Raw genomic sequence first — 23582 nt, 5'->3', positions numbered from 1 at the left:
AGCCAACACGGGAGCAAAGACGTTATATGCACGGGAGCCAGCATGTGAGCACGCAGGGTAGCCATCAGCGCACCCACCTTGGAATCCATCACAGAAACTATTATAGCACCGTCTGAACCGGGCTTAAGTTGACAATAGGAAGGAAGGCAGAATCCACTTGCATCAGTCGAAATCTTGAGGTTGCCAGGGTCGGCCTGTGTCGGTCATAATATTGCGAGTTTTGTTTTAGTGCGATATTTTACTTCAACATTATTTATATGTTATTTGCTTGAGTATTTATTTTATTGATTTAGTGTGTCGTGTTATTTTGTATTTTTATAACAGTAACCACTGGGTAGTGCAAGTGGGGAACAGTGGCGCTTCTCTGCTGTGAACAAATTCTATTATGTTGTAGAAATGCATCAGAACACAGAAATATTTGAATTTAAATACTATTATAGTCACAATCATGCCATGGTATGAAAGAAAAATTTCACAACCTCGAGCGGGAATCGAACCTGCGACCTGTCACATCAACGGACGTGTATACGTCACCAAACATCGTAAGATGGAGAAATATTTATGTTAGTTCCATATTTAACAATATTTGCTCTAATATTAATTCTTTTTCAAACCGGTGTTGGAAAGAAAGAAAAGCCACTGCAGTCAGACGGAAGAGAAATTGTGATTAATGTGCACAAGTTCTTTAAAGACGAATTTGATGCACTTAAAAATGGAGCGCCTGCTATATCAGTCACAGATGTCATTGGACGAACTGCTACCGCGACTGGAGTATCTCGCGCAAGTGTTTATAGAATGTTAAATGAAAAGATAAATGTTGACAGTACAGAAACCAAAATTCGAACACCGTGTAAGAAAAGGCCCAACAGTACACCGAAGAAGAAGAATATAGACTCATTCACTGCATCTGCCATTTATTCCCTATACAAAGCAAGCTTCGTTCCCAGTTTGCTTCATATACACAAAGCTTTGAGGGAGGCTAAGTTAGTTGAGGGCAGCATATGGGTAGTGCGACAAATATTAAAAAACATGAATTTCCGTTATGCTGAAAACATTGTAGGACAAACATTTTTACTGGAAAACCCCGACATTGTAGTAAAAACGTTTCATTATTTATGAAAAATGCAAGAACTGAGAGCAAGTGGTCGACCAATCGTTTATCTTGATGAAACTTGGTTGAATGTGAACCAAACTACAGGAAAGGTATGGTTATGTGACACGCCAGACGGTGAAATTGAAGTACCTATGATTGTCCCCCTGGGTTAAGGGCAGAGATTTATTATAGTACACGCCGAGTCTTCTGAAGGGTTTGTTCCGAACGGCCTTCTTTATTTTCGTTCTAAATCCAAAAAAGGACTATCACGAGGAGATGGATGGTATTGTTTTCAGGGATTAGTTTGTAAACAAACTCCTTCCAAATATTCCTCAAAATAGTGTAATTATTTTGGACAATGCACTTTATCATTCGGCGGAACTAAATTAAGCCTCAATATCATCAAGTTTAAAAACCGAAATGGAAACCTGGTTACGCGAAAAGAACATTGAATACGATCCGAGATCCACCAAAGTAGTATTATATGATATTATGAAGACTAAGAAAGACAGATTTAGAAAATACGAAATTGACACTATTGCAGTTAGCAGGGCATACCGTAGTACAGGCACGTCAATTGATGCCCACAGGAGCAAGCGCGCGCTTTAGAGCCCGGAGAGCCTGAGCGCTTTACAGCGGAAAGGAAAGAGACAGACGAAAGAGGTGGTATATGCCGCTTGGTCGAGCTATATTCAGGGATGGCCAGCACTGATTCAATAGATAAAGGGAAGAGAACTTATTAAAACTGTATCCATGTTAATTTTTAGATTTGCCTGATAAGTATAAGTGTATTATAAGAATGTAAGTTTTAATTTTAATGCTCATTTTTCACAAGTTTGATTTTTTTATTCAAAACAAATATTTTCTCAACTTTTCATATAGAAAAGTGAAATTTTAGGTATAGGATTATTTATTTAGTAGCCTTACAGGATGTTTTCGTAAATCTAATACAAAATTGTGTATTATCACTACATAATGTATTTCACATGTAACAAACTACAACCTACAATATACAAACTACAATATAAAATTGTGTATTATCACTATATAATGTATTTCACATGTAACAAACTACAACCCTAATATACCAAAGGTAAAATAGGGTTCCAATATTTGGATAACAACAACAAATCTAATATACCGTACCTATATACGTATTACTGAAGTTAGTGTATTGAAAATTTTGAAAATGTTCGCATGGAAATTGTTTGTAAGGAAATGAATTAACAAAGCAACTACTGTTACATCATAAGTAAAAGATACGTGTCCATGTGTTGTAAAAATGTCAGCTCTATAGCTTCAGCAGATTTAGAGAAAATAATTTAATATTCTGATTATAGGAAGTTGCTCACAAATATCACCTTAAACGTAAGAGTTTTGTTATGTAATATTAGTTACACTTAAAACAGATAGTACAGTACCTAGGTAACTTTGCTTTGTACTGTAATATTGTTTTGATTAGTTTATTGATTACTTTTGTAAGGCTAAAGGTACCATCAATATAAATTCCAACTTATCATGTCATACTCAATCTCTTTCTTTGGGATATCACTTTCTTTATGAATGATGTGTTTCATCCACTTAATACAATATAATATTATACTACTATGGAATTTAAGTGAATATTCCTTCTTAACTCTCTATTATGTCATTAAGATTTAAAACACAAGTGCAATATTAAGAAATCAGTGTTAGTACTTTTGTTTTACAGACAATATAGATAATATTAAATAGAAAGAAGCCATATAAAAATAACGACATAAAATTTCACGTTCCGTTTGAAGTTTGTGCACCACTGTTTTCTTAATCCAACAGGTTGCTTATTCATATACACAACCCTTCCTCTTTCCATACCTAGCGCTTGCTGCCCGCGCACGACGTCAAGGTCAGAAAAATGTGCTTGCTTTGACATCACTGCCGTAGTACGTCTTCCTCCCGATCATTGCAACTTCAGTGCAATTGAATTAATTTGGGCCCATGTAAAGAACGATGTAGCCAAACATAATGTAACTTTCAGACCCAATGATGTAACACTTCTCTTTCAAACAGCATTATCAAAAGTGACCACAGAAAACTGGAGAAAAGCGTGTGAAAGTGTAGAAATGGAGGAAAAGTTTTATTGGGAGAAAGATGGTTTAATTGACAAAGTCATCGATCGGTTTGTAATCAACATAGGAGGGACAGATAGCGAGGACGAAGGATGTGAACACTCTACAGAGGAGCAGGCCACCACGGACATGATGGAAGGGATAGCACCAATGCCAACAACCCCAGAGAGTGTAAGTACATATGCTGTCTCTGTTCAAAATTTTGTCTCAACTTGTTCCTCAAATACTGTAGTCCGTTATTTAACGACGCTCTATCAACTATTACATAGGTGAGGGATGTCAAGGTCAGAGTACGCGAAAGACGCTACGTGCTCCCAAGCTCTCTCGAGTTCCAATGAATCTGTTCTACAAGCAGTAGCGGTGAACAAGAAGGGGTGAGCAAAATGAACTCTATTGGCCTATCACTGCAAGTTGAATTAAACTGCCCTTAAGTAATAGATAATGTGTTACACTCATACAAGAAAACAAGAAATATAGGATATAACAAATAATAAACATAGCTTCTCTTTAACTTAAGCAGTATTACATAATGAGGCCTATAATTAGCCTAGGCCTAATTATTGTTATTAACTGTTAAATAATCATGTACTACTTATATGAGCATCATCACACTTCTAGAAACAAATTTAAATTCCTGACTTCTCGCGTATCCGATTTTTGCCGACACAAATCCAACTTGAGCTGGAGTAGGTTAATATCTTTAAATCGTCTATGGAACTCTTCCCAGAGATTTTTTAAAACATTACAGTATTTTACACTGTTGAACAGGAGGTCAATGACTGAAGGCGTTGAAATTATAAAAATTGTGCTGTGAGATCTGAGACATCCACAATGAAATCTTCATCTGAAAGCTTTTAATAATATCTGTCGACACAGATTAATTGATTCTTTCCTTGCGATCTCCAATTCAAAACGTTCAGATGCTCAAATATATCCTTGAGAAAGTTACGTTCCTCGATCCATGTAGAGTCAACTAGTTCTGGACCAGTGCTGCTCATCGGAGTGACTACTACCACGGAGGAATCAGAGATTACGAATAAAGCTCTCCACCGGTGATCTCCGGTACTACCGTAGATTGAACAGGGGACATACGGAGGGATGCGGTGGTTCGGAGCGAAGTGACGGTTAGCTCAAGGACGACCGGCGGGTACGGACTGACGATAGTTGTGAGTGGAATAAAATGGCACCAAATCGGATATCCGTCGCATGGAAATTCTTTAATTTAGTTGAATGTAATAATAAAGTCGCACGCTGTAAACTTTATGGGCGAATTTACTCTAAGAGTGGTGGAACTTCGAATTTGTTAGACCATTTGAAGCGATCGCACAATCGCTAACTGCGCCGACAAAAACAATTACGAAGACATTTGATACGATTTCTTTTAAAATTGTTTTAGTGCTTTTGTTCCCAAAGGCCCACAGTATAGGAAAAAGTCTTGAAATTTCTCTAAAACGTAACTTTCGAGGCAATAAAAACCATATGAAATATTTAAAAGACAACTTGATTTATATTTTGCTGTTTAGACAACTTGAATTATACAGGGACATCATTTTATTTTTACTTCAATTTTTATTGTACCTGAGTTTTTTTAATGTACTACACTCCCACCCCCTCTGCTAATATACTTCCAACCGTTCTCCACACAGAATCAAGCGTATACAGTCAAAGTCGTCTTACGGTTATAGTAAACACGAACAGTACTGAGTTAGTGAGTATAGTACGTTTAAGAAATATGTTCGCGTTTTCCAGTGACGAAAGAGTTTTCAATATTGAATCATATTTTCACACAGGTACTGCCTACGTCGCATCACGATTTCCTCCACCCGCTTCTGCTCGCCCCTCTGTGAAGAGCAGTAGCTGGGCTGTCTTAACTCTTTTTTGAAAAGATTAATTTCTGTTAGGAAGTAGACGTCTTTGTAATATTATACAAAGTTGTTTAAAATAACTTAAATAAAAGCGCCTCGTTAATTAACTGTCACGTGATTTCCTTCCTTTCTATGACCCTGCGACAAAACCACTTGGACGGACAGTAGATAGCTTTCATTTTTTTTATTTTAGTAGGTTATTTTACGACGCTTTATCAACAGGTTAGGTTATTTAGCGTCTGAATGAGATGAAGGTGATAATGCCGGTGAAATGATTCCGGGGTCCAACACCGAAAGTTACCCAGCATTTGCTCATTTTGGGTTGAGGGAAAACCCCGGAAAAAACCTCAACCAGGTAACTTGCCCCTACCGGGAATCGAACCGGGCCACCTGGTTTCGCGACGAGACGCGCTAACCTTTACTCCACAGGTGTGGAAGACAGTAGATAGCATGTCTGAGTAATTTTATCTTTTCGGATCGGGCAGAAGTGAAGATTGAATTTACAGTACGTAAGGTACTCTCTTATAGAGTAGGTACAGAATTATTTCAACGCGAGTTACTAGTACGAATGACGCAACTGGTAATTAGAATTAAGTACAATAGTCTATAGTGCGATAATATGCATAAAAAGAACTGAAGCCTGTATCGAAATGAACGGCCACCATTTTCAAAAGTGTGTTTAAATATCCATATTATGATTATTTTTCAATTTAACTTCATTCTCTATATTGTACGCTAATGTGCTGTAGACAGTATAATATACACTGCATAATGAATACGTCCGAATGGATAGCTCAGTTCGTGAGTAAAATCAGTTATTGTTAATGCAGTACTGTATTTTAATTAAAGAAAAACCCAATGAAAATTATCAAACTCAAAGTCGCGATATTTCCTACTTTACGTAAATGGATGAACTACTTTTCTTTCCTCCTGTACCTAGTCTGGTGATTTGTTTGTATTTTACGCCAGTAGTCTATCATCGAACTCCAGTCGTGGAAGGGGGTAGCAAACGGTGTTCTCAACCGTTAATCCAAAGGTATAGCCAGGTTAATATTAGAAATATTAGTAAAAATAAAATGATGTCCCTGTATTTTACTGTTTGGGTTAAAATATTGAGTTTCTGAATGAAGTTAAAGAAACATGCGGTAATAATATAATTATAATTATCCTTAAGTTGATATCCGCTTATATTTTTATTACAGAGAAAGAGTGGCGAGTTTTAGAAGAGGTAGTTCAAATACTGAAACTCTTTAACACAATAATCACAATCCTGTCCGGTGAAGAATCTGAATACATTATGTTGAACAGTAAACTTTAACCAATTGATATCCCACATTTCTTTTGTTCCATTCTGAAGCTCCCTTAATATATTTTACGTTAAACTAAACCGATTAGAATAATAATTGACAAACACTGTTTGCGATTGAACGAGAGTTTATAGTATAACTACAGTATAAATGTTTACATTAGCTACTGAAAAGCTTCACTTCTGCGTTAGTTTTGCAGTTAGATTGAATGTTATTAATTTGATGAATGATATAAAGCTAATACGCCTTTCCACATATACTATGAATTTCAAAACTAGAAAAAAATCTGTTAGCTAACGTAGCACTTCAAGCAAAACAAAAAAAAAAAGAGGCGAAGAAAGAGAGAGAGAGACATAAACATAAAAGAGAGAATAAACGACAACAAATTACAACTTATTTTAAAAGATACGTGGACGTCAGCGGACTCGAATCACTACCTGATCCGATTAAAGGAATACTCAGCGGAAAGCGTATGTCTGCGCCACAGCACATATACAACCTGCGCGGCATCAATCGGAGGTAATCCGGAGGTCTCCGATTGAAAGCGCGCAAACAACCGCTCCGGAGAAAACCTAATCATAAGCAGCATTATTCTGGACTGTCTCTGTTTTTCTTTTATGAATTCTGATAAATATTCACGTAATTCAAAATATCTGGACAGAACAATATCGTAATAGTAAGAAACATCGTTAAACTGAGAATTTATGTACGAAAATCTGGACAATTTATAGACACAACTCCTAACTAACATTTAACGAATTTACGCCATTAGCAGCACAAACTTTTGTTTGTATTTTATTCTGTAAACATAAATACAATGCTGTGAGGAAGAAGCTCTACAATATCTTTACATACATTTACTACTATTTAATATCAATAAAAACAATCTAATTTGAATATTATATCATTCTGTAGATGAACTAATAATTTCAGGCGTTCGACACTGCTTGTCTTTATAACTAAATAATTTCCACAAACCAACCTCATCTTTCACTTACACAAGAAGTTAAGAGTCTAGTCGGCCTGCAACTTACTGAACGACTTCTTCGTCAATGTGTAATGTACAACCCTTGTGTTCAACAGTGACTTGTATCTGCGTGTCTTACGTGCTCTGAACAGCGGATACGGGCTATGAGCACGTTTGCGCTCTCGTTGACATCACTGACATAGGTTATTTACCGTCGATGCAATTGGTGATAGCGATATGGTGGTTGATGGAATGAGGCCGAGAATTGACGATAGAATTATGTGATAGTCGCTTTACAGTTGGGGAAAACCAATTAGAAAACCCAATCAGTAAAAGCATAACTCGAACCAACGCTCGAGCGTAACTTCGGATTTGTAGGCAAATTCACTTACCGTCTGAGCTACTCTGGTGGCTGCAACAGGTTAATGAGGGAGTAGTAGGAGAGATTTCCTCGAGATATTCCCATTTTATCACAATTCATAACATCTCCATAAGTCACAAAAATCCTTATCACCTACGCAGAAAGCGAAAAGCAACTTTTGCGCCGTATTTTATATCTGTGAGACTAACTCCCTGAAAATTCCACGTTGAATCATTCCACTGAGCAAGTAATTGTGGAAATTCTTAGAGTCTAGCCCACTACATGTCATCGGACTGATAACATAACCAAGCCTTGTAATTTTATTTAAATTTAGTTACTTAAAGACACTGTATCAACTACTAGGTTATCTAGCGTCGACGGGATTGGTGACAGCGAGATGGTAGGCATACAGTGCTTTCAATTCACGAGGAAACTTCGCATCATTCCGCCGTCGGCCGACTTCCTGCTCTCCCGAGCGCAGCGTGGAAAGCAAGTTTTACAAAACATCCCAGAAATTAGTTGCTTTTGAGAATTGTACACGCTACCCGCCGAGGGGTCGCCTAAATGCTGCTCAGACGAAAAGTTGACGAAAAAACATGTCCAAACGTGGCCCGGGAGATTTTATGTTCCATGTGCGGACAATATATACTTGGGAACAAAAATTTCAACATAAAAATGGTACTTTGTTGGTAAATGACACTATCAAAGATAACACAGGCTCACATTCTGAAATTACCATGAATTATTTATATTTATTCTTAATCAAGTGTTCAACACAAACATTTGCAAAATTTCTTTGCAAAGAATTCCTTTATACTTGGGTTGAAGTAAACAGTCTTCACGATTTAATTTTTCACAAACCTGCACATGAGTGAAGAGAAGTGCAGATAGCCTCAAATACTCTTCTAAAAAAGTTAATTATGAAAGATTGTTGCAGTTAACAGTAATTAAGGATGACAAGTGATCAGTTTTCCTTTTTGCTGGTGAAGTTAAAGTTTCTATACAAAGAAAGCAAACAACAATGAGTTTATCTCCAGCAAAACTAAAACTGGAAATAACTCTCCGGTTTTCTTCTACCGGCGGCCGGGTAGCTCAGTTGGTAGAGCAACTAGCTACGGACTTGAAGATCCGCGGTTCGTTCCCAGGTGGTGACAGGATTTTTTATCGTTGCCAAACTTTCAGAACGGCCCCGAGGTTCACTCAGCCTCCTATAAAATTGAGTACCGGGGGTAAAAGGCGGTCAGAGCGTGGTGCCGACCACACCACCTCATTCTAGTGCCGAGGTCATGGAAAGTATGGGGCTCTACCTCCATGCCCCCAAGTGCCTTCATGGCATGTTACGGGGATACCTTTACCTTTTCTTCTACCAGAGACAGTTTCGCATCATCGGATTTCTTATATATTTTTATATGTTTGTTTTTATATTCCTGATTATTTACTTCCCGTCCCCATACTCTTCAACAAAACGCAGAGAACAATTACCATTCCATATATCCATATTTTAGCACTTTCTAATGCAACTCCTGCAAACAACTAACTAATTTACGCGCGAAATCAGCCATTAAACAGATGGAATAATGGGGAAAATGATACATCACTGCTCACTAAAGTTGGAAGGCAACCAAGTTGTTCTAGTGATCTGCAAGTAGTGACATCCTGACGCAGTGAGCACTTGCACAGTGGTGTACACGGAGCAATTTAGTGATATGTCAGTGACTACGCATCACTAAGTAATACTGTGTAAATGAAGCTTTACTCTGGATTCTGGGACTGCTCACCTCAAAAGCTATGTCCCAAAAACATTTTAACAAACGAACCGTGAGCTGGAACTGTCATACTATTATGTGGTCTAGGGAGAAGTTCGAAACTGTATGACGCCACGTAAAACACCCATGGGAATGAAATATACTGTATACATGACTCGAGAGCAAAACTAGTGGTTTCATAGTATTAAAAGTGGTGTTTGTAATAGGAAATTGTTGTTTCAATGGGTTATTCAGCGACTCTGTATCATCTACGAGGTTATGTAGAGTCGGAGGAAATGATCATGTACTAGATTATAAGGGCCGTATTCATAGACATTTTTAGCACGGGCTTTCAGTGGATGATCAGCGTTTTTCGTATTCATATACCAGTGTTAGCGATAGAATATGATTTGAATTCTGTACAAGTAACCAGTGGATAGCCGGGGCTAGCTTAGTACGCTCGTAGCGCGTGCTGCGAAATGTCTATGAATAGCAACCTAATATTTTAACACAACATTCCAACCCTAATAGTAAGATTGATTGATTTCATGATTCGGGATGGATCTTTGCACTTAACCCGCTGAAACCCATTGTACGTCCTATATGCGATGATTGTTTAGTCAGACGGATGGCTCTGTGGCATTCGTGAATCCGACACCGACACAGGGCTATGGATAAATATATATTTATCCATGACAGGGCTATCCCGCGGCCTGCAGGTAAGGTCCTATCGGCTAGAGACGAGCCCGAACCCAGAGCCCAGCGTCGGAAACTCGTACTACCATAAGACATAACCCCAGCCTATGTTTACTATTAGAGATAATTGAAATGAGAGTGTTGGTGGAATGAAAGAGGGAAACGGGAGTACCCTCCCCAAAAAAGCCCTTTGCAGTGTCTGTTTTGTTCACCACAAATTCCACCCAAACCTAACCGGCGATCGAACCAGGGCTCTTGGGTAGAAGGCCAGCGCGCTAGTAGCACTGTAGCCATAGACGAGGCTTAACAGTATGATTAAGCATACGTAGATGGATTCCCGATCTGAGGATGCTTAAATTTTATAAGACATTCAATATAAGATTGACGTGTATCTCTCTTACAAAAGTCACTCTTACGCCCCTACGATTACTCCAACCAGAATCAAATACGGATAGCTGTAATAATGTTGCCAAAGTTTCTGTTAGCCTATTCCACAGAAAGATTTTTATTTCGACTCTTTTGTGAAATTTGGAAGTTCAAGGTTATTCTAATTTACTAAATATTTACGATAGCCTACGTATAGGATATTCGTTATCTTGTGAAATCAAATGCTTGCGGGCGTAAATATTCTTTAACGCCTAGAAAACAGAGCAAATATTAAGGCTATTGATGGAGAGTTTAAGATAATATTTATCTATTTATTTGTTTATTTATCGTCGATATAAGAGAAATTCAATGTTCATCTACTTAGATACAACACGCGGATCAAGTCCCTTGCAATCGGCAAGTGGTAGAACATGAAAGTCGAGGAATATTATAGACAGAAAAACATCGAACGGGATGGGCATTTGAGAGTGGTTAATTAATTGTAAAAAGTGAATCTGATACAACGTTAATACAAATTAATTTCATTTCCTAGAATATATTTGTTTTTAAAATACAATAAAAAATAATAAATAAATACATACATACTTCAATAAATAAATAAGTAAATGAATAACTAAACAAATAAATAAACACATACAAAAGTAAATAAATAAATAACTAAATACATAAGTAATAAGCGAGTGAATGAATGAATAAGTAGATAAATTAGTAAATAGGTAAATAAATATTGCCTTAAATTCTCCATCAATATCCTTAATTTTTGAGCCGTTTTCTAGGCGTTGAATAATATTTACTTTGTCAAAAATACTTAGGCGTGAACGTGTTTGTGACATGATGCCTTACCGATATGCGAGGGCTTCGAAAATGAAATTAAGGTTTAATTAACGATGCTCGCAACTGCAGAGGTTATATTAGCGTAGCCGGTGTGCTGGAATTTTGTCCCGCAGGAGTTCATTTACATGCCAGTAAATCTACTGACATGAGTCTGTCGCATTTACACACACTTCAATGCCATCGACCTGGGCCGCAACCTCGAGCATAGAAGGCCAGCACTATATCAACCACGCTACAGAGGCCGACGCGAGGGCTTGGATTCTCGTTACAAAAACAGACCACGTAGTACTGTTTTCTACTTTCTTTAGACTGAAACGCATTATACTAAATCGGTAGTGAGAACCTTATGGTGGGAGTGAGCTCGCTTGTCCCAAGTAGAAGCGTAGTGAGGGAGGGAAGCTTCTCAGTCCACTTTCTTCTTCCCCTGACGTGTAGGTAGTTTTCACGAGATACCGAATAGCTTATACAGTTACAATCTAAATCTAAAATTTACCTATAGGCTATAGAGTAGGCGTCCTGGTAGCTCAGTAGAGCGCTGGCTTACGACGACCTTGGACTCGAATTCAAATCTCGACGACGGCGAATTTGAATTTCTGGTCGACAAAGCTAAGGCCGTGAGAGTATTTCTGGGTGTTCTGTTTTTCCCTTGTCATTGCACCACTCTCTACAATTTCCCTTTTATTAAATTTCCGTTTCGAAAAATTTGACATCTGCTCTGTATGTCGCCGAATCGGCCGTCCTTTATGGTGGGTGTTCGTCGCGGTTTATTCAAAGAGAGATAAATGGCAGTGGTACTGGAAAAAATAATCTATAACTCTATGTTTCATCTCGTCGGCCCAGGTTTGATCCTCGGCCTGATCGTGATGGAAAGATACTAGAGGCCACAAGGTTCAGGAACAGCTGCGAGAGATATCACTCCAGTAAAGCATGAGAAACAAGAGTATCAGTCTATCACTGAAACAAATAATCAATGCTGTGTATCTATGACAAAGTAGAGACGAGACAAATGCCGTTACGAAATACGAAGTCGAACTAAGCAATAACTTACGATATCGGTAATCTATTATTCTGGATGGGTGTCAGGTGGACATCTAATTGTGTATGCATTATTTTTAATCGGCATATATTTCGCGAAAAAAATATGCAAGGACAGGCGATTGCGACCCGCGGTCAGTTTTATACGTCAGTTGCGTCCCTATATTTTTTTGGGTCATACATCAGTTGCGTCCCTATATTTTTTGGATCATAGGTCATTCCGTCCTTTCCCATTTTACAAATTTAGGACTGGCTGTAACATCACCAATTTAAACGTTACAGGTAAATTAAAAATGTTGTTTGTGGCATCTTCATCATACAATGTGGGTAGTGTCATTTTTTACCATAAAATGTATTAAAATTCAAGAGTTGAATTTTCACTGTAAGATTACAATCGTATTGGTTGAAACCTAAATGACAGATTCCGGATGAAATCCAGTCTTGTTATATGACCTTGGTGCAAATCAATCATGTTTTTACGAATAAAAGCTTCTTTCTCCCTCCTTGACTGTTTAAATGACAGAGCTCTATCAATACGTAGTTTTAAGTATGTTTCGCTTTGTATTTATTTTAAACCTTCTATGGGTGAGCAGTATAAAATAATAGGCTATTACCTTTTGAATGAAATGACACGCAAGCATTAGTCGTTCTCATTGTTGTTGCTCCAAATTCTGCCTATAGCCTACTGTTGATTAATACTTGGTCTGATTTGTTATGGCTGTGGTCTTGATTGCTTTCAATGGTTTCATTTTTAACATTTTACTGATTTCATGCAGCATGCCCAACTCGAAATATTGTTCTGTAGATCCTTGTGATGTCTAAATTTGAATCCATCGATCACAAATAAAGGTCTCACTTGTCATTGACTCCATGGCTCGTGCATAATTCTTATGCGTTTCCATTTTACCTTTACATTGTACATGACGTAGTAGAACGCGTTCTATACAGTGCTTGGTTTTGTCTTATCTTGTCTTGTCGCAGAACGCATCCTTGGATTATACAGGGACATCATTTTATTTTTACTTCAATTTTTATTGTACCTGAGTTTTTGAATGTACTTCACTCCCACCCCTTCTACTAATGAAGTTTCAACTGTTCTCCAGACAGAATCAAGGCTGCATATAGTAAACAGCACTGAGTTATTGAGTATAGTACGTTCCAGAAATATGTTCGCGTTTTCCAGTGACGAAAGAACTTTCAATATTGAATCATATTTTCGCACAGGTACTGTCCGTTTGCCTACGTCGCATCCCGATTTCCCCCACCTGCTTCTGCACGCCCCTCTGTAAAAGCAGGGCTGTCTTAGCTCTTTTCTGAAAACATTAATTTCTGTTAGGAATTGGACGTTTACGTAATATTATACAACTGTTTAAAATAACTTAAATGAAAGGGCCTCGTTAAGTAATTAACTGTCACTACGATCCTGCGGCATAACCACTTGGACGCACAGTAGATAGCATGTCTGAGTAATTTTATCTGTGCGGGTCGGGCAGAAGTGAAGATTGAATTTACAGTACATAAGGTACTCTTTTATAGAGTAGGTACAGAATTATTTCAACATGAGTTACTAGCACGAAGGACGAAACTGGCAATTGGAATTAGATGCAATAGTCTATAGTGCGATAATATGCACAAAAAAATTGAAGCGTGTATCGAAATGAACAACCACCATTTTCAAAAATGTGTTTAAATATCCATATTACGATTATTTTTCAATTGAACTTCATTCTCTATATTGTATGCTAATGGGCTGTACACAGTATAATATACACTGCATAATGAATACGTTCGCATGGATAGCTCAGTTCGTGAGTAAAAACACTTATTCTTAATACAGTACTGCATTTTGATTAAACAAAAACCTAATGAAAATTATCGAACTCAAAATCGCGATATTTTCTAGTTTACGTAAATGGATGAAGTACTTTTCTACCCTCCTATACCTAGTAAAGTGATTTGTTTGTGTTTTACGCCGGTATCATCGAACTCCAGTCGTGGAAGAAGGTAGCGAACGGTGTTTCCGGTTCTCTAAAGGTATAGCCAGGTTAATATTAAAAATGTTTGTAAAAATAAAATGATGTCCCTGTATTAATTTTAAGAAGTTAACATAACATCCTAAACCTGCAGGTAGTTGTGGATGCAACTTAAGTATATATTTAAAAAACTCCGAACGCAATTGACGTATTAATGTTTCGTCAACATGTTTACGGGGACGCAACTAACACCTCCCCAAAATATGAATGCATTTTTTTAAGACCCGACCCCAGGCCGAACCCGACAAGCATAAGTGAATTTCAACCCGAGCCCAGCCCATGGACTGGGACGGACCTAGGTCCGCAGGCTTGAGCAGAGCCCGTGCAGATCTCTATTCCACCTGCTACTCTTTGCTTGACCAAGTACCATATTATTTCAATCGGATTTAAATCTGTATAGTATGGTGGTGACATAAGGGGTATTGATCCATGCTCGTACAACACCATCGAAGTGCAAGTCGAGTTTATTAGTTCTAAGCCACGTTATAATGCCATTTTTCAAAGGTCAAATAGAAACGAGGTGCGACATGAATCACCTGGAGAAGAGGCATGATCCGACTATGAATGAGAGGAAATATGGATGAGAGTTCATGGGCCGAAAGAATATCTACCATCAGTTTATAAGGGACAACATGTATAGACGCCTAAGAAAAGAGGGGTAACAAATAAAAAATAATTATTTGTTAAGATGTTTCCATGGAAATGAAATTCCGAATTCAAATTTCTTCTTAGTTGGTAGAACACATTTCGAGTGTAGAATCACATGATAATGTACTTTTAATCAGTAGCGGCTCGCCTTCAAAAAAATAGGTGAAGTGCTATTCACATAAACAAATGCATCAACAGTTTTACCAATATAATGAGTAGGCCTACTAATCATAAACTACGTACAATTTTAATAGTTCTAGAACACATGCAAACAGGAAAACTAATTTATTTCAGAACTCAACCAATTTCTTACATACCAAGTCAATCCTCCTATCTTTTAAAGCAGCAAACCTGTCGATGATGTCTACATAAAATGTCTGATTTAACTGAGGATGGACAGTATATCTCTATGCAAAGCTATGGGGCTAATGATGAAAGTCTCTCCTGTGATGTAGCATTCCGAGTGAAATTTTCAATCTTTTCAAACAGAAAACTTCTTTCATCGGAAGAATTTTTTCAAAGTTGTTTTATACAACTTCTCTATTTTCTTAGCACTTTTTAAAACAAAGAACAAATGGAACTGTAGATCATCAAGAATTTTTTATCCTCATATTTAAGTCTACAAAACGACATTTCTAATAAATTACAACTATGTCATTTTCGGGATACATATTTCGCACTCATTTATCAACATTTTCTATGTACTGGTACCTAAGTACTCGTATTTGATTAAACATATAATACACACTTAGATGTAGGATTAATACACTACATACTTATCACTAGTACACTCTAAACACATTAAATAATAAGTAAATATATACGTACATAGTATTAAATTACATGTGTACATTTATGCGCGCGTTAAACTTTCAAATACAAGAGCTCATGAGAAGAAATAATACACGCCGTGGAAAACAACTTTTAAACTTTGCTAATGTATGTGTGATGTATTCCTGATAAAATAACATAGAGCCAGCTAATTTACCACTGCAGGAGTGACTGCTAAGACACAGGGAATGAGAATACAATTCTCGAGTCAGGTAGTACATACTATAAAATTTCACAGCCCTTAAACAATAGCTCCTGGCCTTGGAGACCAGCTGCAACCCTTCCCTATTATTAGTACCGTTAGATCTGCAAACTGGTTACTCCACCTACAAGTCTGACAATTCTTCGTAACTGAAAGACTCAGAAACGCACTTCACTCATACAATCTTTCTTTAGTGCGTGACGTCACGTTACCATGGAAACCAAGTGCTGTATGAGAATGGGAACCCAAATAATTTCACCTCTACAGTATTGCAAGTTCCAATAGACACCGTTCGGCGCTCATAACAGTTGACATTATTCTATTCTGCTGACGGTTATAGGTACTATTTGTACAACGAAACACTGTTCATAACGACTGAAAAGAAAACTTTTTTTATTTTAGAAATACGGTACCAGTAATAATTAGAATTAATTATTAATACGAGATAAAATTGTGTTTTACACGTAAATAGGTGAAATGGTACTTCACCTACTTCACCTGAATAACCGCCCCTGCTTTTAATAATGGCATGAAGAGTACTTTTAGAAAATCTATCCTATACAGTTGTATCATTAAATTTTTTACCATTTTAATTTCGAAAATACCTATTAACCACACCACAAAAAGTATTACAGATACTTCAATAGGCGCAATGCTAGATGTTCAAAAATGCAGATTTAGATACTAGTGATTGTGGATTGGCTTTCTCATTAACAAAATATTTTTGTAGATTCTTGAAAACTTTCTCACTATTTCAAACTAAGCAACAAATTACATTACAATAACACATTGCTTTATCGCATGCAATAATTATTATATCAATATAAACCATATTTAACAATCCTATTTTAAACTATTCCCTATACGTTTATGTTCGTCAAAATCCTTCTTATTTTCAAGATCGAAGTGCCAGCTGATATTATGTTTTATATAAATCTCAAGTGAACAGTTGAGGCATTGAATTTTACTTTTATTCATAATAACAAAATAGTCTTGTTCTCATGTTTCTTTGAAATTAAAAAGAAATATGCAATTTATTCGCCATATTTCACCAATTTACACACCCCTGATTAGAACGCTATGGTACCGAGTTCAACCTCTGCTTGCTGTATGCACATGCAGACAGGTAGAATGTTTGTGGAAGGAGAAATGAAGGGTGGTGTATACAGTGCCCATGCAAGAAGATAGCTCTGGCCTAGCGGAATGCTCTCAGAAGATGCACTGTATACCAGGCATGAAGACTATAGAAATACAGTATAGAGAACCATCATACCATGATATCATCACATAAGTTATCAACACAAATTCTGATCTTTTTCAAAGACAACTTTTAAGCTCATATCCTCTGATCTCAATCAGAATCTTCCAAAACATAAATCAAACCAATCATCATCAGTTTGTGAACTCCTGCTAGTCAGTGATAAAGAGGATGATTGTGATAATGATGTTAGTTATAGTCATTATGATAGTGATAGTGGCAGTGACAGTGATAGTGGGAGTGACAATTATTGTGATTTGTTGACAATATTCAGCTACATTTTTATCGGTATCAATCAATCAATCAATCAAAGGGCATTATGGAACATATCGACTTCAAGTTGATTTCAAAAAACGCTTCCACTCTATTCTCTCTCTTGCTATTGCTATTGCTTTTGGTAATTCTCATTTCCATGCATTCCTTCTGAATTTCATCTTTCAAACTACTTCGAGGTCTTTCCAGTGGCCTTGTGTTGTTAAAGGTGTCCACATATATTTGTTTTGCGCTGCTGGAGTCACCCATACATATAACATGCCCTGCCCAATTTAATCTTCTAGTCTGTATTACATCTAAAATTGACGATTGATTATAAATTTTGTGAATATAATTATGTCGAATTCTCCACTTGTTTTCAAGTGGGTCAAAAATTGAACCAAAAATTTTCATCACTTTGTTTTCAAAAACCATTAATTTGTGTTTTTCCTTTTTAGTTAAGCTCCATGTTTCCGATCCATATAATAGTACAGGTTGGATTAGTGTTTTGCACAAAATGATTTTTTAAAATTTCTGATTAAAAAATGGGAATATAATAATTTATGAACAGCATAAAAAGTTTTGTTCGCATTATGTAGTCTGTTAAGTATTTCATGTTTTCTGTCATTAGAATTGTCTATCAAAACACCAAGATATTTCAACTGGTTGAGTCCACACCTGTGGAGTAACAACGCATCTGGCCATGAAACCAGGTGGCCCGGGTTCGATTTCCAGTCAGAGCAAGTTACCTGGTTGAGGTTTTTTCTGGGGTTTTCCCTCAACCCAACATGAGCAAATGGTGGGTAACTTTCGGCCCTAGATCCCGGACTCATTTCACCGGCATTATCATCTTAATCTCATTCAGACGCTAAATAACCTAAGATGTTGATAAAGCATCATAAAATAACTTACTAAAATAAAAAAAATCAACTGGTTGACTGTTTCAAAAGAACAATTTTTTATTGTATGTTTCATCAGTATAGGCAGAAATAACCTACATTCAGCAGTTTGGGAATGTGTGTGTGTGTCTGTCTAAAGTTCAAAATCATTCTCCTTCTTGCTTCCCAATATTTAGATGTAAGGTCCATAAAATTTTCCAGAGATTCACAGATTTTTAGATGTTCAATGTCCATGGCATCTTCTTTATTGCACAATAAACATTTAGCAGAGCCCAATAAGCCAATTCGATGTAGATGTTTTGTAAGACAGTCCTGACCAGTAATCAGTCTGAACATGCCACAGCAGATTTTCGTGTTAGATCAGGAATGGATTTTAAATCTTATAGTAAATTGTTCCATCTTGAATTTTGATGTTCACTTGGAGAATTAGTGTGGTAATTGCCGTTAATTTTCCTTTTGATAACTCGTTTTATGGACTCATATGAAAAACTGTAGTTCTTCTTTACGTTTATTCTAGTTCCTTTCTTGGCCAACATATCAGCTTTCTCATTACCATATATTCCACAATGGGCTGGAATCCATTGGAGAACTAAGGTCTTTTAAATTAGAATCTACCTTAATATAGAATGGATTTCCTTAATTTTTTCTGATTTAGAAAAAGTAGTTGTACTAACTGCCTGGATTGCAGCTTTGGAATCAGTTAAGAGAACTATATTTTTGCATTTCTGTAACCAAGGAAAAACATTTTGGAGAGCTGCGTAAATAGTTTCAAGTTCACCATCAAAATTTGTTGTACATTTGCCAACATTTTTAAATAGTTTGGGAATGTCAGATGAGTAGTTTTTCATCATATATTAATAATTGGTGCCCCTATTTTTTTAATTGCCTTTTTGACACATAAAATTATTTTTTTCATCACTTGTTTTATATTTCAGGACAAAAAGTAATGAAATCTGTTTATAACATTTTCTTACATTAAATAACACAATCTGCAGTAATTTTTTCTACGCACTCTAAACTGAAGACCCCTGAAAGATTTATTTAAAATGTGTTATATATTCATAATATTATATAAGGAAGACATAATTATTGACCTAAACAGTGAAATTCATTAGGAATATAGACATATTTTTGTCCTCATTTATCACGATTTGAATCACGTGCGACATCACTATCATAGTAGACAACACAACCAAGAAATATCTACCATACTTCGGCCAACTTGTAACTGCACACCAAGATCCAAACGTAAAGATAAAAAGACGCGTAGTTCTGACTGGGTGCAAAGTTTTGAGTCTAAAATTCATACCTATGAACAAACATCAAATAACTAAATTCGAAATAAAATCCTGGAGAACTGTGTGTTCTCAGTTGTACTCTACGGTTATCAAACTTGGTATTTAACAAACAAGCAAAGGAGGGTGGTACAAGTCAGCAAGAGATGGGGAGAGGGATTCTGCACATCTCACTGGGACAAAATCAGCAACATAGAAGTTATGAAATTGACAGGTGTCAAGGACATAACATCTACTAGGTCATCCAATTATCGTCTGGCCAAAATTGCAGCATGGGTTGTGCTGACCGATAAACTACCGGTTCCTGCCGGCCGACAATACACAAGTCTGTAGTTCAGAGGCTACTTGTTATGCTATAGTGACTGCCTAATAAACTTTAAAAGTTATGTACTCACCCATGACACGCAAGGAGATGCTGGAACTGTTTGCCTCCATTTTCCACATATTTCTGACATCTAGGAGATTTCTTAGGGGAATTTTCCAGGCATTGTCCAATGTTATCAAAAATTTCTTCTGTGAGCACTGTGTGTTACCTTCTTCACTTCTTATTTTGAACACTTCCCGTTCCTCGAAATTTATTAACTGATTTATGAATTGTATCACAACTTGAAACTCGATCACCTGGGAATTTCTCTTGAAATAATCTCCTGATAGTACAAGCAGATTCTGATGGACATACGAATGGTAAATAAACACCCGATGTGGAAAAGAATAATTAGACCTATTATTTGCTATTTATTCTTAGCAGACTGTACACATGTAGTTGCTTGCACTGTTCAAACAACACTAACTGTGCCGCGTAAGTCATGTCAAAACCAGTTAACCCCGCCCACTTCCTCATCTGGCCATAGGCAATGCTTTATAGGCTGAGGCACTTCCCACCGCAACTCTGGTCAGAAGATAATTGGATGATGCAGTGGATCCTTGCAGCTTAAGTGGAAATGAAGTGGAAACGTGCTGAGGATGGACCAGTCAAAGTGAATCTACGCATGTAAGGAATGGGACCCAAAAACAGGTAAGAGAGGTCAAGGCAGACCAACATGATGATAGTGCTACTTGTTCAAGGAGACTGCAGGAGGAGCATGGTTCAGAGTAGCATATCACCGTGACTATACTGGAGAGAGCTAGAAAGAAGAAAATTACAAGCACAATCAGTGTGAATATGTGAATACAGATAAAGTGTGATGGCTTAGTCATGCGAAAATGTTCAAACGACTTTTAATTTGCGCAATTTGATATATGATTGTAAGACTGGATAGGTACATTACAATATCATCGTTGCTTTTATGAAACCTCCTATGTGACAGTACAGAGCATAATTTTTCAGGAGGGATAAAAAGTAATTAAATATCAATAGACCTAAACAGCAAATAGAGATTACAAGGAATGGACACTGAGCGAATTTTCCTGTGTTTTGTATCTCTGTGCGCTGGCGTTTAGTTCCACTTTCAAGCACTAGAGGTTAGTGTAATTGAGCACACACTAAGATAATAAATGAGAATAGAGTTGAGACACAGCATTCAAACATCGCCTACTTTACTGCATAATCCAGTACCGCTTTGCTTCAAATAAATTCAAGTTAACAGCTTTTCCTTATTTCTCAGTGACAAACTAGTTGTAATAATAATTGTTTATATTTTTATATATAATAAATTATATTATAAAATAACATACATTATAAAATCATGTATCAAATTCGTTTAATATTTTTATACAATATAATATAGGTATCTGGTTTTACTTGTCAGAGGAGTTTTGTTTTTCCATTTTCAGCGCTATCAAATCATTACATATTGTAATTGTTGATGGAGTCAACGTCTCTACTCTCATTATAAAGGAACTCTAGAGTCTAGACGTTATAGTTAATAAAGGATTTTTTATTTCATCAGTCCAATTTTATTTTGAGTACATAATGTACCTAGATGTATTAATTGTGTTATATTTCTGCTGTGTCGACTGCTAGCTGGTGTGATGTCAGTGCAAACTCCTGAGAGAAAGCAGAATCCCACGCTCAAACTGGTTTGAAGGTAATTGAAATCAGTCCTGCTACATCAAGGGTACCGACTGGAAGTGTCCATACTGTATAATTATCTATACACTGGCCTACACTTATCATCAATGATGTCATCATAGTCACCAACGTTTTCTATCGAATTATCTAATATTGTTATGTAGGCCTATTGATACTTAATTAATTTTCGTCCACCGCTTTGGAGTAACAGTTACCATGCCTGACCGTAAAACCAGCTGGCCCGGGTTAAAATCCTGGTTGGGACAATTTACCTAGTTGAGATTTTTTCTGCGGTTTTTCTTCAACCCATTAAGAGCAAATGCTGCGTAACTTTCGGCATTGAACCCTGAATTCATTTTGCCAGCATTATTACCTTCATATCATTCAGACGCTAGATAACCACAGTAATTGATAAAGAATAATAAAATAACTAGTGTTGTGGGATTTAATCGATTAATCTAATGGATTAATCGATCAATTTCTGTTCTAAGATTAATCGATCAAAAATATTTAATCGAATAATCGAGCCGATTAAAATTAATCGGTTGTCTTTGATATTATTATTTTAATACAAACTCACACTAAAAATTCCGACAATATTCCTCTCTCGGAAATTGCTTACTTAAAAGCACAAGAGTACTGTTATTTTCTAACTGTGAACCAAGTAGTTTGGATTCAAAATAAATGATCGTGGAGAAGTGCTTGACAGAAAAAAGTTTTTTCGTGTTTAGTGATGCAGGAAACATTGTTACTAAATGTAGAGTGGCACTTAATTCGGAGCATGTGAATGGACTCATATGTTTAAAATCATGGATGAAGCAGCATTAACTAGGTGAGTCTTCATACTTTTTGTTATTTATGTTTGTCTCAAAAATTCCCGGAGAAATTGACACAATTATAAGCCTCATAATAAATGTTAGCAAGTAATTAAAATATTTGTTTCGTAATATAACGATACAATATATTATACAGATATACAACATTTCATACTTATGCTTATCGCCAAACAGAACTTAAATTTAACAATAATTGTGTATTAACTTACAGTATATTAAAATATTTTTTTTTCAACTCAATCAAACTCGATTAAATATTTTGATCGACAGCACTAAAAATTACTATTTTCTTTCTCCTGAAAAAAATATCCTCTGATCTGTCATATAGGAGCTTTCATAAAACCAATGACGAAATTAATATTTTGAACTTTAATACTCTCAATAATGTCTCAAAATTTAATCATATCGGTATCTTATTATTATTTTGGGGTACCGAAATTCCTTTCTTCAGAGTACAGATTGCATTAGTGATTTGGCATTCCTGATATATGCAAACATTTAAATACTGTAGTCTGAATTGTCATCTTCAAGAACATGATCAGAATATAGTACACATACGACTTGCTGAAATCCTTTATACTAATGAGATGTGTGGAAATAATATTCAATGGAAAACAGTTCTACCATTTCAGATGGCTACAATAAATAAATGACACTTCATAATCTAATTTAGAAAATCTAAAGCAATTGGCTAAGGAAAATAGGTTTCAAGACTTTAAAAAATATGACATGATTCTGAGCTACTTGCTATGAACAGAATGACAGCTAGGCCACATTAAAGGTGGAGGAATAAACAGATTTACAGACTGACACATTTATAAACACTTAAAATCATTTGTTGCCAACAGCAGCTATGTTTGCCCCAACATACATTTGTCACTTTTTTCATCTTAATTATCATAATCATGTAGCTTCCAAG

This window comes from Periplaneta americana, chromosome 10 (genome assembly GCF_040183065.1).
Source record: "Periplaneta americana isolate PAMFEO1 chromosome 10, P.americana_PAMFEO1_priV1, whole genome shotgun sequence".
NCBI lineage: Eukaryota > Metazoa > Arthropoda > Insecta > Blattodea > Blattidae > Periplaneta > Periplaneta americana.
Note: the sequence above shows the minus strand (reverse complement) of the source record.